Here is a 19,535-nt window from a genome sequence, read left to right as displayed (position 1 = left end):
GGTTGTGCATGGCCTTGAGGTCTCTCTACGGACTTTAGACCTTCCTCTAAGTGAGATGGGAAGTTGCTTGAGGGTTTTGAGCAGAGGAGTGACATGAACTGACATATTTTAAATGATCCCTTTGGCTGCTGTTTTGACAATAGATGGAAGATGGGCAAGGACAATAGCAGGAATTCTAGTTAGGAGACTGTGTCAACCATCTAAGCAAGATGTGATGGTGGCATGGACGAGCATGGCAGCAGAGGTGGTTTTAAGAATTATTTGGATTCTGCATCTATTTTGAAAGTAGAGCTAGCAAGATTTGCTAGTGGATTTTGTGTGTGTTGTGAGAGGAAGAGAGAAGTCAAGGATGACTCCAAGGTTTTTGTACTGATACAGAGATGGGGAAGATTGTGGGGTGAGCAGATTTTGGTTGGAAATAGTAAAAGTTTAGTTTTGGGCATGCTAACTTTGAGATGTCTGTTAGACATCCAAGTGGAGACGCCAAATAGGCATTTGGGTACACTAGACTAGTGTTCAGGGGAGAAGTCCTAGATGGAGAGTGAGAGTTGGTAGTTACTAGCACATAGATGGCATTAAAAGACATGAGACCAGATGAAATCATAAGATAGAAAAACAAACACTAAGCCATTGGAAATTCCAAATTTATTTTTTGAATTTTATTTATTTATTTTTTATACAGCAGGTTTTATTATCTGTTTTATACATATTAGTGTATACATGTCAATCCCAATCTCCCAGTTCATCCCCCCCCCACACCGCTTTCCCCCCTTGGTGTCCATACAGATGTTCTCTACATCTGTGTCTCTATTTCTGCCCTGCAAACTAGTTCATCTGTACCATTTTTCTAGGTTCCACATATATGTGTTAATATACGATATTTATTTTTCTCTTTCTGACTTACTTCACTCCTTATGACAGTCTCTAGGTCCATCCACGTCTCTACAAATGACCCAATTTCGTTCCTTTTTATGGCTGAGTAATATTCCATTGTATATATGTGCCACATCTTTATCCATTCATCTGTCGATGGACACTTAGGTTGCTTCCATGTCTTGGCTATTGTAAATAGTACTGCACTGAACACTGGGGTGCACGTGTCTTTTTGAATTATGGTTTTATCTGAGTATATGCACAGTAGTGGGATTGCTGGGTCACATGATAATTCTGTTTTTAGTTTTTTAAGGAACATCCATTCTGTTCTCCATAGTGGCTGTATCAATTTACATTTCCACCAACAGTGCAAGAGGATTCCCTTCTCTCCCCACCCTCTTCAACATTTGTTGTTTGTAGATTGTCTGATGATGCCCATTCTAACCGGTGTGAGGTGATACCTCATTGTAGTTTTGATTTGAATTTCTCTAATGATTAATGATGTTGCGCATTCTTTCATGTGTTTGTTGGCAATCTGTATATCTTCTTTGGAGAAATGTCTATTTAGGTCTTCTGCCCATATTTTGATTGGATTGTTTGTTTTTTTAATATTGAGTTGCATGAGCTGTTTATATATTTTGGAGATTAATCCTTTGTCTGTTGATACATTTGCAATTTTCTCCCATTCTGAGGGTTTTCTCTTCGTCTTGTTTATAGTTTCCTTTGCTGTGCAAAAGCTTTTAAGTTTCATTAGGTCCCATTTGTTTATTTTTATTTCAATTACCCTAGAAGGTGGGTCAAAAAAGATCTTGCTGTGACTTATGTCAAAGGGTGTTCTTCCCATGTTTTCCTCTAAGAGTTTTATAGTGTCTGGTCTTATATTTAGGTCTTTAATCCATTTTGAGTTTATTTTTGTGTGTTAGGGTTTTGTGTGTTAGGTGTTAGGGAGTGTTCTAATTTATTGTTTTACATGTAGCTGTCCAGTTTTTCCCAGCACCACTTATTGAAGAAGCTGTCTTTTCTCCATTGTATATCCTTACCTCCTTTGTCATAGATTAGTTGACCATAGGTGCATGGGTTTATCTCTGGGCTTTCTATCCTGTTCCATTGATCTATATTTCTGTTTTTGTGCTAGTACCATATTGTTTTGATTACTGTAGCTTTGTAGTATAGTTTGAAGTCAGGGAGTCTGATTCCTCCAGCTCCATTTTTCCCCTCAAGACTGCTTTGGCCATTCAGGGTCTTTTGTGTCTCCATACAAATTTTAAGATTTTTTGTTCTTGTTCTATAAAAAATGCCATTGATTGTTTGATAGGGATTGCATTGAATCTGTAGATTGCTTTGGGTAGTATAGTCATTTTCATAATATTGATTCTTCCAATCCAGGAACATGGTATTTCTCTCCATCTGTTTGTGTCATCTTTGATTTCTTTCATCAGCGTCTTATAGATTTCTGAGTACACGTCTTTTACCTCCTTAGGTAGGTTTATTCCTAGGTATTTTATTATATTTGTTGCAATGGTGAATGGGATTGTTTCTTAATTTCTCTTTCTGATCTTTCATTGTTAGTGTATAGGAATGCAAGAGATTTCTGTGCCTTACTTTTGTAACCTGCAACTTTACCAAATTCATTGATTAGGTCTAGTAGTTTTCTGGTAGCAACTTTAGGATTTTCTCTGTTTAGTGTCATGTCATCTGCAAACAGTGACTCTTTTACTTCTTTTCCAATTTGTATTCGTTTTATTTCTTTTTCTTCTCTGATTGAAGTGGCTAGAACTTCCAAAACTTTGTTGAATAATAGTGGCCAGAGTGGACATCCTTGTCTTGTTCCTGATCTTAGAGGAAATGTTTTCAGTTTTTCACCATTGAGAACGATGTTTGGTGTGGGTTTGTTGTATATGGTCTTTACTACATTGAGGAAGGTTCCCTGTATGCCCACTTTCTGGAGAGTTTTTTAATCATAAATGGGTGTTTAATTTTGTCAAAAGCTTTTTCTGCATCTATTGAGATGATCATATGGTTTTTAGTTCTTTAATTTGTTAGTATGATGTATCACATTGATTGATTTGCATATATTGAAGAATCCTTGCATCCCTGGGATAAATCCCACTTGATCATGGTGTATGATCCTTTTAATATGTTGTCTGATTCTGTTTGCTAGTATTTTGTTGAGGATTTTTACATCTATATTCATCAGTTTTTTCTTTTTTCTTTTTTTTTTTTCCGGTACGCGGGCCTCTCACTGTTGTGGCCTCTTCTGTTGCGGAGCACAGGCTCCGGACGCACAGGCTCAGCGGCAATGGCTCACGGGCCCAGCCGCTCCGCGGCATGTGGGATCCTCCCGGACCCGGGCACGAACCCGTGTCCCCTGCATCGGCAGGCGGACTCTCAACCACTGTGCCACCAGGGAAGCCCATATCTTCTCAAAGAACCAACTTTTAGTTTTATTGATCTTTGCTATTTTTTTCTTTGTTTCTATTTCATTTTTTTCTGCTCTGATCTTTATGATTTCTTTCCTTCTACTAACTTTAGGTTTTGTTTGTTCGTCTTTCTCTAGTTCCTTTAGGTGTAAGGTTAGATTGTTTATTTGAGTTGTTTGTTGTTTCTTGAGGTAGGATTGTATTGCTATAAACTTACCTCTTAGAACTGCTTTTGCTGCATCCCATAGGTTTTGGATTGTTGTGTTTCCGTTGTCATTTGTCTCTAGGTATTTTTTGATTTCCCTTTGATTTCTTCAGTAATCTCTTGCTTATTTAGTAATGCATTGTTTAGCCTCCATGTGTTTGTGTTTTTTACGTTTTTCTTCCCCATAATTGATTTCTAATGTCATAGTGTTGTGGTTGGAAAAGATGCTTGATATAATTTCAATTTTCTTAAATTTACCAAGACTTGATTTGTGACCCAAGATGTGATCTATCCTGGAGAATGTTCCATGTGCACTTGAGAAGAAAGTGTAATCTGTTGTTTTTGGATGGAATGTCCTAAAAATATCAATTAAATCTGTCTGGTCTATTGTGTCATTTAAAGCTTGTGTTTCCTTATTAATTTTCTGTCTGGGTGATCTGTCCATTGGTGTAAGTGAGGTGTTAAAGTCCCCCACTATTACTGTGTTACTGTCAATTTCCTCTTTTATAGCTTTTAACATTTGCCTTATGTATTGAGGTGCTCCTATGTTGGGTACATACAGATTTATAATTGTTATATCTTCTTGCATTGATCCCTTGATCATTATATAGTGTACTTCCTTCTCTTGTAATGTTCTTTATTTTAAAGTCTATTTTATCTGATATGAGTATTGCTACTCCAGTTTTCTTTTGATTTACATTTTCATGGAATATCTTCTTCCATCCCCTCAGTTTCAGTCTGTATGTGTCCCTAGGTCTGAAGTGGGTCTCTTGTAGACAGCATATATCTTGGTCTTGCTTTTGTATCCATTCTGTGAGCCTGTGGCTTTTGGTTGGAGCATTTAATCCATTCACGTTTAAGGTAATTGTCAATATGTATGTTCCTATTACTATTTTCTTAATTGTTTTGGGTTTGTTTTTGTAGGTCGTTTTCTTCTCCTGTGTTTCCCACTTAGAGAAGTTCCTTTAGCATTTGTTGTAGAACTGGTTTGATGGTGCTGAATTCTCTTAGCTTTTGCTTTTCTGTAAAGCTTTGGATTTCTCTATCGAATATGAATGAGATCCTTGTAGGGTAGAGTAATCTTGGTTTTACATTCTTCCCTTTCATCACTTTAAATATGTCATGCCACTCCTTTCTGGTTTGTAGAGTTTCTGCTGAGAAATCAGCCATTAACCTCATGGGAGCTCCCTTGTATGTTATTTGTCATTTTCCCCTTGTTGCTTTTTTTTTTTTTTTGTGGTACGTGGGCCTCTCACTGTTGTGGCCTCTCCCGTTGCAGAGCACAGGCTCCAGACGCGCAGGCTCAGCAACCATGGCTCACGGGCCCAGCTGCTCCGCGGCATGTGGGATCTTCCCGGACCGGGGCACGAACCCCTGTCCCCTGCATCGGCAGGCGGACTCTCAACCACTGCGCCACCAGGAAGCCCCCCTTGTTGCTTTTAATAATTTTTCTTTGCCTGTAATTTTTGTCAATTTGATTACTATGTGTCTCAGTGTGTTTCTCCTTGGGTTTATCCTGCCTGGGACTCTCTGCACTTCCTGGACTTTGGTGACTATTTCCTTTCCCTTGTTAGGGAAGTTTTTGACTATAATCTCTTCAAATGTTTTCTCAGGTTGTTTTTCTCTCTCTTCTCCTTCTGGGACGTCTAGAATGTGAATGTTGGTGTGTTTAATGTTGTCCCAGAGGTGTCTTAGGGTGTCCTCATTTCTTTTCATTCATTCTTTTCTGTTCTGTTCTTTTTTCTGTTCTGTTCATTTTTCTGTTTTCTGGAATTCTGTGAATTTCACCAGTCTGTCTTCCAGGTCAGTTATCTGTTCTTCTGCCTCAGTTATTCTGCTATTGATTCCTTCTAGTGTATTTTTCATTTCAGTTATTGTATTGTTCATTTCTGTTTGTTTGTTCTTTAATTCTCCTAGGTCTTTGTTAATCATTTATTGCATCTTCTTGATCTTTGCCTCCATTTTTTTCCCTAGGTCCTGGATCATCTTCACCATCATTATTCTGAATTCATTTTCTGGAAAGTTGCTTATCTTCACTTCATTTAGTTGTTTTTCTGAGGTTTTATCTTGTTCATTCTTCTGGTATATAGTGCTCTGCCTTTTCATTTTGTCTATCTTTCTGTGAATGTGGTTTTTGTGCCACAGGCTGCAGGATTGTAGTTCTTCTTGCTCTGCTGTCTGCCCTCTGGTAGATAAGGCTATATAAGAGGCTTGTGTAAGCTTCTTGATGGGAGAGACTGGTGGTGGGTTAAGCTGGGTGTTGCTCTGGTGAGCAGAGCTCAGTAAAACTTTAATCTGCTTGTCTGCAAGTAGGTGAGGATGAGTTCCCTCAGTGTTGGTTGTTTGGCCTAAGGTGACCAGCACTGGTGCCTACAGGCTCTTTGGTGGGACTAATGGTGGACTCCAGGAGGGCTCATGTCAAGGAGTACTTCCCAGAACTTCTGTTGCCAGTGTCCTTTTCCCCACAGTGAGCCACAGCCACCTCCCCGCCTCTGCAGGAAGCTCTCCAACATTAGCCGGTTGGTCTGGTTCAGTCTCCTAGAGGGTCACTGCTCCTTCCCTTGGGTCCTGATGCGCACACTACTTTGTGTGTGCACTCCAAGAGTGGAGTCTCTGTTTCCCCCAGTCCTGTCTAAGTCTTGCAATCCAATCTCTCTAGCCTTCAAAGTCTGATTCTCTGGGAATTCCTCCTCCTATTGCTGGACTGCCAGGTGGGGAAGCCTGTCGTGTGGCTCAGGACCTTCACTCCAGTGGGTGGACTTCTGTGGTATAATTGTTCTCTAGTTTGTGAGTCACCCACCCAGCAGTTATGAGATTTGATTTTATTGTGATTGTGCCCCTCCTACCATCTCATTGTGGCTTCTCCTTTGTCTTTGGATGTGGGGTATCATTTTTGGTGAGTTTCAGTGTCTTCCTGTCAATGATTGTTCAGCAGTTAATTGTGATTTCAGTGCTCTCTCAAGTGGGAGTGAGTCCTTTTACTCCACCATCTTGAACCAATATCCAGAACCATGTTTTTCTGGAAATTCAAAATTTGAAAGTTGGGGAAATGATGAGAAAGTACTGAAGAGAGTTGAGGGAAAACATCCCTAGAGGAAACAGGGTAACCAAGGAAAGCTGGTGGCTTAGAAGTGGAGTGAGGAAAGTGTTTTAAAGCAGAGAGAGTGAGCAACAGTGTTCAGTGCTGCTGAGAGGTCTGAGAATTGTTCATGTGGAGCATCTTCTGACTTTACCTAGAGCAGTATCAGTGGCATGATGGGAGAGATACTTGGTGATAGAGAAGAGGAGAGAAAGGAAGGAAAGGATGGAAAAGAGTTAGTACAGAGAACTGTCTCAAGGAATTTTACTGTAAAGAGAAGGACAGTAGCCAGAGGGGAACACTGGGTCAAGAAAGTTTCCTTCCCTGTTATCCCCTCTTCTCACCTCCCCTCCTTTCTTTTTTATGTTCTTTCCTTCTAATTTTCTGATAAGATATTAAAGGAAAAATGAGGTTAAGTCCTTACAGCTTATAAATGTTCAAAAAAGATATCATAAGCAATAGTAGGGAAGAAAGAAAGAAAGAGTGGGAGGAAGGAAGGAAGGAAGGTAGGGGAGGAGGAAGGGAGTTCAGGACAAACGTTTTAGGATTTAGTTACATTGGATTCAGTTCCATTTCTACTACTTCATTGTTGTGTTATCTCAGACATGGTATTTATCATTTCTAGGTCCTAGGAAACTCGTCTATAAAATAGGACTAATTTCTGCTCCCTAGAATTACTGTGGGAAAGTTCTTCATAAAGCATAAAATACCATGAGAAATGATAAAATAGCCTTGGTGGGAATTGAAAAAATATTTTAAAAACAAAGAATAAATTGCAACAGATATTGACCTACTTCTTAAATTGAAAAAAGATTACCATGTTCTATGTTAGGTTTAAACAATATAAGTTGTTTTCTTTGATTAGCCAAGAGTAAATCATGTTTTGATGCAGCTAGTATGTGCATAGTTCTGAGCTATGAGTCTTTACTCCTATGCTCCATGACCTTAATGTTGGGAAAACAAAACATAAATACACAAAGATTTAAAATGAAAAGGAAGTATGAAAATTTGTTATCTGGAATACAAGATAAATTTTTTTCTATTACCAGTTTGCAAATTGCAGTATGGGCAAAAACATTGTAACAGTTTCTTCCAGAGTTATACATTGCCAGTGTAATACGTTAACAAAATCATTCAGTAGTCATTAGCATTGTCTCATTTACCATGCACTTAGGTGGAGAAAGTCAATTGTTTTCCTAATTCTGGAATCTAGGCCTGAGATATACAGTTCCACTTCTGCCAGAAGAGTTGGAATGAACTGAGACCACAGAGGCAATATAATTCTAGGAACTTTTGTCCTGGAGTTAGAAAGATTATCAAGTGACAATAGAATCATGCTTCTTAGAATAATTTCTGCTTCTGCCAACAAACCTGCACAGTTAACTAAAATCTCCTTCATAAGTATCCATAGTAGAAAGGTACAAGGCAGAATGTACCTTCCATAGGTGTGTACATTCCACACCTATGAAGTCCCTTGTAGCTTTACGAAGAGTATGGCCCTGTGAACCAATGCATGGAAGACCCACTTGACCACTGAGATGCCCAGCTCTACTTTAACCTTGGTAGCTCAGAGATTTTTTAAAAAGTAAGGTAACCTATATATTATTTTCACCACTTTTTAAAGCAAGGATTGATAACAACACTTAAGATGAATTGTTTAACATTGGGATCAGCAAATAGCAAACTGTGAAAATGAGTCCTTTCTTCCACTTAAGACCCCCACTTTTCTATCAAGCACCCACCTATTATCCTCTCTCTTTTTCATCCCTCCTGGCAGGGTGCATATACTTCATTTATTTTTATTTTTAAAAATTAAAAAAAAATTTAAAATTTTTATTGAAGTATAGTTGATTTAGTGTTGTGTTAGTTTCAGGGGTATAGCAAAGTGATTCAGTTACATGTACAGATATAATGTTTTTCAGATTCTTTTCCCATATATGTTATTACAAAATATTGAATATAGTTCCCTGTGCTGTACCGTAGGTCCTTGTTGTTTATCTATTTTATATATAGTACTTCCACATGCATATGTTACTCCCAAATTCCTAAGTTATTCTTCCTCCTCCCTTTCCCCTTTGGTAACCATAAGTCTGCTTTTTATATCTGTTTCTGTTTTGTAAATAAGTTCAGTTATATTTTTTTATTTTAGATTCCTCGTAACTTCTTTTGCCCATCTACTCCCATCACTCTTTTTCATTCTCCCAGACAGGTTTTCTTTTTTAAAAGCTTTAGTGATGAAGAATAGCTTCTGAGTTTGAAGGGTTGTGTTGCAGCTCGTTCTTAGCTTTTTTCTAAGTGCCTTGAACTTACACACTGCAGGTGCTCAATAAGCACTTATTGAGTCACATAGAGGAAAACTAAATGTTCCAGAGCCAGTGATCCTGATCTTCCCTTGGGGAGACTAAACTGGCAATGAGTTAGAAGTTAGAGGAGCTCTGCACATGCAGCTAATGAAAGGTCACACAACTATTCTCACCACTGCTGCCCACAAAAACACTTTAGTAGAGTTAACGTGGTAAGTAGGCTTTTCAAATTTACAGCTTTAAAATTATGTTCTTCAAAAATAGGAGAGTTGCTATGGTCTGAACTGTGCTCCCCTCTCCTCAGATCAAGCCCCCCTGACAGCTGCCAGTGTCATATTCCTCCAACCCCACTTCCCTGGGCTCCAAATCGCAGTGGCTGCCTGGATGGTTCCAGCTGAGAACTAGTGAGACACCACTTTGTTCTTCCTATTTTCTGCCTTTTCCATTATTCTGCATTTTCTCTCAGAAAAACACAATAAAAAAGAGCAAGCCCCCCACCCCCCAAACACACCCACTAGTCCCAGCCCTAAACCTCTAAACAATTTTCCTGCCAGTGAAGTTCTAATGAAATTGTGAAATGTGCTTGTTCATGACTAAGATTCAAACAGGACTCCCTGCTGCATCTCATAAAGTCTTGTTTGGAAGATTGTACCTAATTATTGACCCATGGAAAGCCCTGAGAAGATCACTTAGAATTTTCAGGGATTTTGCCAGCTCTACACATAAGTCAGAGAGTGCATGACAAACCGAGGCTGTATTATAGATGGCCTTTATAATCTGCCACTGTGTATACCTGGTTCAGTAGAATGACCACATGGTTTATTGAACTCTGAAGCTAAGCACAACTTAGCTTGCAAATCTGTAATTTTCAACTGGAAAAAGAAACTGAAAAATCAGCCTTGGTGGCTGTCATGCTGCTTTTACTCCTCTGCATTTGCCTCTGAGGAGGGTCAGACTCTCCTGAGGACCTCATGGTTTGATCCCATTTTATCTTTCAAAACTTCTCCCCTCCATTAATTTTCATTGCAATAGATTCATAAGAAATTGTGGCAGCTCTAATAACATGAACATTAAAAAAAATCCCATAACATCAAGGTTGCATATTTCCTACTGATTAGTGGTTTTCTCTTGATTAAATTATGCATTTTTAATACAAGTCCTTCATTTCTCAACAGTAACACATGGCAGAGTAATCCCTTGGTATAGACCAAATGCATTTATGGTTCCCTGTCTAGGCATATACAAAACTGCTTTGAACTTCAGGCTTTGTGTATGAAAGAGATTTGAAGTTCTTAATAAATTACAACCTCTCAGGTGAGCTCTTGAAGGGAAAAGTAATCTCATTGTTATGCTAGTGAAAGGAAATTACACATTGAAGGTGGATGGCTTGCTCAAGGTTACTAAGGGTCTCACCATCAGACTAGCCTAGTAGCCTGGAGGTCTAAATCCCAGACTAGAGTTATCTCCAAATATGGCTATTTCCAGCTGGTTCAGTAACTGTGTGGGGTGACATCATGGTGCACTATTAGTATTTGTTAACACCAAACACCCAAACATATTGATCCTTTATATTGGCTTCTATGGTACCTTCATCTTAGTAACTTCTTTATGTTTCATGTGACACTCAGGGAGATCTTGGCCAGATTTTTGAACAATTTATGGATAGGCAGGCAGTGAATGGTACCTGAGGGCTTTTTTCCCTCTGGTTCTTCTGTTCTGAATTTCAGAATGCTGCATGTTCAGAGTAAGTGCTGCACAAAAGAAGCGATTTTCAGAGTAATTTAGGGCAAGTTGTCATATGCACTTTTTCTACTAGCACAGGTTTTCTTATTGTAACCAGACTCTTTTACTAATCTTAGACTCTTTGCCTGAGTACAAGAGTTTGGCAGGGAATCTCTACATGCAGTGAAGCTGGAGGAGGGCTGGACCCAAGGAAGCCTCATCTGTCATGCTGTGGCCTGGGATTACCCAATGCTTGGGGTCCTAAGGTCTAGTTGGAAAGAGGTAAATTAGGCTAACGTGGGAGACAGTATCCATTAACTCTGAATGATTGGAATACCCTTTAATTTGTCTCCCTGTATCCAACCTTGGCCCCACTAGTCTAAATTTTACCTCATAGCCAATGTGATCTTTCTAAAATACAAGTCTTATTAAGCGATTCTCCTGATGAAATTTTCTTGCAGCTGCATCCTCACTTAGGTTAATGCTAGGTTATGCTGTGGCAGCAAATTAACTGCAGATCTCAATGGCTTTACAAAGCAAAGTTTTAAGTCTTCATTCTGCATGTCCCCTATGGTTCAGGAGGCTGGGGTCGATGTTCTGCTTTACAGTTGCTCAAGGATCCAGGCTAGCACAGGCCCAGCCATCTAGACACTTCTGGTCGCTGCAGCAAGAGTAGAGAGCATATGAAGTGCCACGCTGCTTTTCTATGCTTTGGGCCAGAAGTGACATAAATCACTCTGTCACAGCCCATTGGTAAGAACTATTCATATAGACACCTCCTCCATCCCCTTTAACTCCAAGGTGTGGAAGTATGTTCTTTCATGTGCTCAGAGGAGAGGAGAATGAATATTGGTGAACACTGGTTAAGTTTATCACATTCTTCATTGCCCTAGTCATGGAGGTTTTTCATAATTTAGACCTTGTTTTAGCAATAACTACTCTGCCCTCCCCCTAGCCCCTGCCCACTGCCATCCACACTTCTCATTTAAATCTGGTCATACTGAACTTCTTGCAGTTTGCAGAATGTGCTGAGTTGTCGCTCACAATTTGTATCTGCATATACTGTTTCCTTTGCCGACTCTTTTGCACTCTTTATAATTTAGTTCTAGAATTGCTTCCTCTGGGTGCAAAGATTTTCCTGACTACCCCACCTCCAGCTTGGGTTATTTAGCTATTCTCTTGATCTGATATCACCCTGTACTTAAAATCTACGTTTATAATATGACCCTTTAATTGTGTATTGATTCAGTTATTCTTCTTCCTAGACTGCCACGAGGTATCTTGAGAGAAGAGACCATGCTTTACTTAAACTTGAATCCCCAGCATCCAACACTTGTCACATAGTAGGTGGTCAATAAATATTTGTTGAGTGAATACATGGAATCACAGACTTTGTACCTTTGTTAGTAGGTCAAAATGAAGGTTAGATTTGGAAGCTAGGAAATTATAAAAAAGGTGTGTACAAAAATTTAACAATTAAAAAAGTTTCAGTTGTCCATATTTATACAATTGATCAGTCTCTTTTTAGAGGAATTTTTATATTTATTTTGGATAAAATTAGTACTGTAAGAAGGGTTATATCATTGAGGTAAGGATTTTTTTTTTCTTTAGGACTGTTTTCTCTTTAATTCAATTTACAATTTTGGCATCTTTTACACCTGTGTTTTTTATTTGTATAATTGCATATATTAATGTAGATTACTCAAGCCCATGATCATACTTGAAGCTATGACATACCATCACCTGTCATTTTTCTCGAAATTCTCAGGGAACAGTCATGGTGCTGATTATTCTGACTTTTTGTGAGACTTACATTTTGTCTGTTATGTGTTGAACTGTGTCTGCTAACCCTTGGCACCTGTGGATGTGACCTTATTTGAAAATAGGGTCTTTGAAGATGTAATTAATTTAAGATGAGATCATACTGATTAGGGTAGGCGCTTACAAGAAGAGGAGAATCACTGGCTTACGGGGCAGAGTGTCATGTGATGACAGAAGCAGAGATCGGAGTGATGAAGCTTTGAGCCAATGGATGCCAAGGATTGGTGGCCACCAGAAGCTAGCAAAAGGCAAAGACTAATTCCACTCAGTGTCTCAGAGATTAGCATGACACTGCTGGCATCCAGATTTTTTGGACTTCCAGAACTGAGAGAGAATACATTTCTGTTGTTTTAAGGCATCCATTTTGTGGTACTTAGTTGTGGCAGCCCTGGGAAAGGAATACAGCCTCTTTCTAATTCTTTTTTTCTATAATACACAGAATATGTACTAGTACTCAAGTCCAGGCTTGCAAGCTAGCATACAAAGTAACTTTGTGAGCCAGTGAAGGGTTGACTGTACTCTTCTTTTTCAAAAGAGGCTCTTGTAGGTAGGCTGAGAAAGAGATGTTTGAAAACCCGAGAAACAATGAAAAAACACCCAACCAGTGACCCGTTAACTTATAAGAAACCCTCAGATCTGAGACTGTTGTTCTTGTCAGGGTAGCTCTGGATAAGCTGATGCTCTGGAGAAGGCAGCAAATTTCCTGCTGTATTGAAGAGAACTTCTAGATGACCAGGAGAATTAAGTGGTTGAATTTTTGCTGGATTTAGTCAATTGAGACTCAGGTCTCATGCTCTTATGTGCCTTCCTATATTACACAGGTTGGAAAGTTAAAAATACATTTCCAAGAATCTATCGCAGCTGTGGTGATGGAAGAAAATTATGTTCTGATAGTAGCATGTACTTGAGAGATTTGGAAGGTGGAAGTCAGGCAGAGGTCATATTCCTGGTGCCGATTTAGCTGGCAAGCAAGGTCATGCAGATGCAAGGGTAGGAAGGCAGCTACAGTCCCTGGGTCAGTGTTTCAGAGTCTAGTCATAGCTTTGTGGGTGTCAAGAGAAAGTTGTGGAAGTGGTGGTGGCAATTTCTTGACTCTTGGATGGAGCTTCAGCACTGTGTTCCTAACGTCAAAATTTCCAGTGGTGTCACTCTGACTCCTGATACGCCAGCTTTTATTAGAGCTTTGTAAACATCTGATTCCCTATATTAAGTTCCAATCTGTGAAAAATACTGAGTCTGTTTCTTGGACCAAATTTTGACTGATGGGAGTTTGGATTGGTTATCTGACTTGGTTGGATTTAAAGGCAGTGATATTTATGGTATTACCAGATAATTGCATGCTGATAGTAGCATACAGTGGCAAGAATTACTGAATTTCTCACCTTGGGTCCCCAGGGATAAAGTGCCCATGGAATATAGGCTCTGGAAGACTGAGGGGCTTCCACTAGAGACTCCTATAATAGGAATAAGAAATGCAAAGGCTGTGGGGTGGTATGGCTGTGATCGGGAACTTTCTGTGACTCTAGAAAAATTTCTTGAAGTTGCAGGCCAATAAAACTGCAATCTGATCTTATGAGTTGCTTAATTATAGCAAAAGTTGAATTCACAGCATTACCAAGTCTTCTTTTTTTGGTATCAATCTTTGGATGATGATTGGGACAGACTGGGACACTAAGAATTGGGATGGGGGATATTTGAGTGGACTTGAATGAATCTGAGTAGTCTGAGCACCCAAACTCCTCTGAGTCTCCCTTACCATAAGATGCAGTTGCAGCCTGTCCTTCCTACCTCTGGGACTGGTCCTGTATTCAGTGGACAACTTAACGATCTCTCATGAGGCAATTACCTTGAAAGGCCATGTCAACTCTCCTCATACAGCATCCCTACCATTTCTCGTCACCTTGACATCAGTCAATTTCAGCATATATCAGGAGTATTACAATGTCTGATCCAGAGGAAAAGGCTTATACGTGAAAAAAATTGTTAACTATCAGCAGAAACCTGGAACACGTGTATAAGTGTGGATTCTAACTGTGCTTGACCAGAGAGGGGAAAATAGATCTTTATACTGGGCTAAATTTAAGGATATAGGTAGACTTATAAGAGGTTCTGTATTCAGTATGCCAGCTCAAGGAGATAGGAATTGTTTTAACAATTTGAGTGGCCATCACCCGCTACTTGAGCATTCAGGCGTAGAGGATCACTAGCTTCTCTGGTGGTGTGATCAAGCCACTGGGGTTCAAGCCTCACAACTGCAGCATTATGATGGGGTAAGGCAATGGTTTTAAGTGCCAACTTAGTATTGATAGCCTTCTGTGCTTGACCATGGACCTTTTCTGTGATACTTTATAGGAGGCCATTCTGCTGCGTGGAATTAACCTCGAACAAGTTAACACTTATCTTTTACTTGGTTGATTGGCTAAAACCTAACTCAGTGCCAGTCAACACCAAATAAAGTTAACTTGCCAAATATTCTGTGGAGAAAGGAATGCAAAGACTTCGGGTGATGAGAGTGTTGAAATACAGTCGAACTTTGAACAACATGCTTTTGAACTGTGTGGGGCCACTTATGCAAGGATTTTTTCAATAGTAAATACCACAGTATTACATGATCCATAGCTGGTTGAATCCATGGATATGGGGGAGCTGCAGATATGGAGGGGTGATTATAAGTTATACTCAGATTTTTGACTGTGTGGAGGGTTGGCACCCCTAATACCTGTGTTGTTCAAGGGTCAACTGTATATTTTATCATATGTTACTCATTTCTTCCTCCTGTGTCTTCTGAAAGAACTCAGGAAGTTTCCTTCACAAAGGCTTTGAGAAATACATTAGTGAAGGGAGCAGCAGCATTCTTAAAAAGTGCAGTAGTGGATGCATTAGTTTGCTAGAGCTGTGATAAGATACTTCAAGCAGGGAGGTTTATTTCTTTTCTTTTCTTTTTTCAATTTTTTTTTTTTTTTTCGCGGTACTTGGTCCTCTCACTGTTGTGGCCTCTCCCATTGCAGAGCACAGGCTCCGGACGCGCAGGCGCAGTGGCCATGGCTCAGCGGCCATGGCTCACGGGCCCAGCCGCTCTGCGGCATGTGGGATCTTCCCGGACCGGGGCACAAACCCGTGTCCCCCTGCATCGGCAGGCGGACTCTCAACCACTGCACCACCAGGGAAGCCCAAGCTAGGAGGTTTAAACAACAGAAATTTACTTTCTCAGAGTTCTGGAGGCTGAAAGTCTAAGATCAAGGTGTCAGCTTGTTTGATTTCTCCTGAGGCCTCTCTTCTCGGCTTGCAAATGGCCACCTTCTCACTGTGTCCTCACAGGGCCTTTCCTTTCTGCATATGTGTAATACTGTGATTGATAATAAGAAATATATATTTGGTCTTTATTCCTAAAACCCTTGGAATTTCCTAAGTGATACATGTATCTTGATATTCATAAAAAATCACTTTCAACCACACCTGAGTTTATGATAATGCAGCAAATTTTGAAAAGCATCTAAGGATGGAGACTGGCTGGGGGAGAAACAACCATGTAATTGGAAGGTTGGAACTTTTAGTCCAACCCCCCCCCGACCTCCAGGAGAGGGAGAATAGCTGGAGGTTGAATTTATTGTCAATGGCCAATGATTTAATGCCTATGTATTAAAGTCTCCATAAAAACCCAAAAGAATGGAGTTTGGAGAGCTTCTAGGCTGTTGAATGTGTGGAGGCTTGGGAGAATGCTGTGCTCACAGAGTGTGGAATCTCTGCAACCCTCCCGCTTACCTTGCCCTATTCATCTCTTCCAACTGGCTATTCCTGAATTATATCCTTTTATACTAAACTGGTAATCTAGTAAGTAAAATGTTTTTGAATTCTGACTCAATCTAGGAAATTAATTGAACCCTAGCAGGGGGTAGTTGGAATCTCTGATCTATATAGCTGGTTAGTCAGAACACAGGTGACAACCTGAACTTTTGAATAGTGTCTGAAGTGTGTGTGTGTGTGTGTGTGTGTGTGTGTGTGTGTGTGTGTGTGTGTGTGTGTGTGTGTGTGTGTGTGTGTGTGTGTGTAGGGGCAGTCTTGGAGAACCAAGCACTTAACCTGTGGAATCTGTTGCTATCTCTGGGTAGATAGTGTCATAACTGAGTTGAATTTTAGGGCACCCATCTGGTGTTGGAGAATTGCTTGGTGGTGTTGGGGAAAAACCCCACACATTGGAATTGGATGCAGAATTGTTAATGTGCATCCCTGGTGTCTCTGTGTGTGTCCAAATTTCCTCTTCTTTGAAGAACACCAGTCAGATTGTTTAAGGCCCAACTTAATGGCCTCATTTTAACTTAATAATCTCTTAAAGACCCTATCTCCAAGTACAATTACATTCTGAGGTACTTGGAGTTAGGGCTTCAACATAAACATTTTTGGGAGGGGGGCACAATTCAGCCAATTCAATACGAAGCAGAGTAAGGATAATTATCAGAATGGTTTGACTGGCTGGGAGCTTTGTGGGGACTAACTGATCACGGTTTCCACATTAAATCAAATGAGCAAGCTGTTAGGGTCCTGTTTATTTTTTATAACTAAAACAACTAAAATAAAGCCTTTACATCTGGTGAGTGGAAACTGGCTTGAGTTGACATGATGTAGAGACAAGGACCCCTGTTCAAATCTCCGACTGGAGAGGGTTCTCACACCTACAACTTCTTGACTCATGGTTCCTTTTGAAAAAGTACTTGCAATGCTTTTGTTAGTATGTTCAATAAATCTTTTTCCTAGCCTTTCCCAAGTGATTTGCCATTTTCCTGACACTTGAACCCTGGAAAAAAAACTAGTTATTTTAAGGATTATTGATTAGTGACTCTAAAATATTGATAATCCCCAGAGATCTAGAAAACACTATGGTCCTCAGGTTAAAATAGGTCTTATTGAGGATCAGGTGTTAAAAGGAATAAGGGCTCTTTTGGTATTAAAAGCCAGGTAAAGACTATTGGAGCTGCCCCTACTTTTCAAAGTAGTAAATCAAAAGCAGTACTCTATAACTAGGGGAGAGAATCACAGATATTGGTGCTACCACCAGAGATAGAATGGATATGGATTGGTTTTAGAGAGTAAACCCAATTATTTTAATCAAGTGGTGATTCTAATTAGTTTCTTTGCTAGAGCAAATCAACACAGTCGTTGGCATGAAGCTGTAATTATGCTGAATACTTTTGCTCCCTTTCTCCCCAAACAAGGGGCATCAGAAACTGTTTGCTCTTAACCTGACAAGAACAGAGTCGTATATACCTCTAATTTCAGGGCTAGGTCATCTCTCCCACTCTCTGTCACAATCTTCTCCATAGGGCATTTGATAGTTTTATCATATTGGTCTACCATATGGATAACATTGAACTGATAGAATCTGATGAGGAGAAAGTAGAAGGTAGCCTAGATCAGTGTTTATCAAATAATTAAGGATGATGGACCATTTTTTTATTAGTTCCAATCCATTCAGATGAATACTTTTATAAAATACAATAAAAATATATTACTAGGAAAATTAAATTAAAAAGGTGTGAAAATACAAATCCAATTATTTTATTACATTCTGTAAAATTTCCATAAATATTTCTAAGTACCTACTCTCAATTTCTATACTCATTGTGGACCAGTAACAGGTTACAGACCAGCACAGATATGTGGACCACACTTTGATTAGTATCACCCTACATACCTTTATAAGACTTAGGTTTGCCAGAGGATGGAAGATAAACTCCATGTAAATTTAGGGGTCTGCCACTTGAGTAAAGCTTTTGGGAATCCAGTGGTATGGGGCAAGTCAAGATACCCCCATTTAAAGCTAAAGCCAAGTTGATAGATTTTGTAATTCCTAAAACACACACACAAAATGCTTGATAGGCTTTTTTTTAGATTTTGGAGGCAATATATACCATATTTTGGTCCTCTGCTATGACCCAATAATCCCACTAGATTGCCAGTTTTCAGTGTGGTCCAAAGCAAGAAGAGTTCCTCAGCTGTTGTAGGCTATAATGCAATCAGTTCTCCCAAGATCCCTTTTACTTAACCTTGGGATTTATGAATCCAAGGGTCCTAAATTGCAGAAGAGGATTCTGTGTAGAGAATTTATTGCAGTCCCCCAGGATTTTGAAGACAGTCATGGCCTTTGTATGAGCCAAGCTTCTCCCTTCCTCCCGGCTGAAACAGAACCAGTAGAATGGATGGATAGATACAGATAGATTTAATTCAAGGAGTTGGCTTAATTGATTGTTGGAGCTGGAAAGTCTGAAGTTTGTAGGAAAACTGAGGCTGGAAACTCTCAGATAGGAGCTAATGCTGCTATCCTGAGGAAAGCTTCATGGAAGGAAACCTCAATTTTGCTCTAAAGGGTTTTTGACTGATTGGATGAGGCCCACCCACATTATCAAGGATAATCTCCTTTTTAAAGTCGACTGATTGTGGAGGTTAACCACATCTACAAAATACTTACACAGCAAAGCCTAGTGTTTGATTGAATAACTGGACTCTGTTACTCCCCAAGTTAGCCAAACTAATTATCACACTCCCCTTTTTTTGTCTTGCAAATAACTGTTTTCCTTCTGCAAAGCAGTTCCTGGCTTACTACTTGGCCTTTATGGAGACTGAATGCCAGAATATGAGAGAAAACACACCCTGTGATTTGAGATGCCCATCTTGAAACAGATTGTATCTGACCAAAGCCAGAATGCCTGGGCATTTTACACTGAATAAATGTCCTAGAAACCTTGAACTCTGATGGTTTAGAGGTCTTAATATGGATGCGTGCTTCCACTAAGGAACACAATAAAATGGGTCAATTGAACCTGAAGATTGAGACGGTCTCCTGGCCATTTTGGACTCTCATGCCACTGAACCAACAGGCAAAAAAAAAGGCTGCTGTGTTAGCTTGGTGACTGATCCTGCCCACCATGAGTTTTGCTACACTGTGAAGGCAAGAAGAAATACGTGTGGAACCCAGGGCATCCTCAGCAGTGTCTCCAATGCTCTGCTGCCAAATAGAAAAGTTAATGAAAGATTGTTGCAACCCAATACTGGCAAGACTATTCATGGCTAAGACACCTCAAGATTGAAAGTTTGCACATCCTCACCAGTTATAAAAC

The sequence above is a fragment of the Pseudorca crassidens genome, chromosome 4 (assembly GCF_039906515.1).
Source record: "Pseudorca crassidens isolate mPseCra1 chromosome 4, mPseCra1.hap1, whole genome shotgun sequence".
Lineage (NCBI taxonomy): Eukaryota > Metazoa > Chordata > Mammalia > Artiodactyla > Delphinidae > Pseudorca > Pseudorca crassidens.
Note: the sequence above shows the minus strand (reverse complement) of the source record.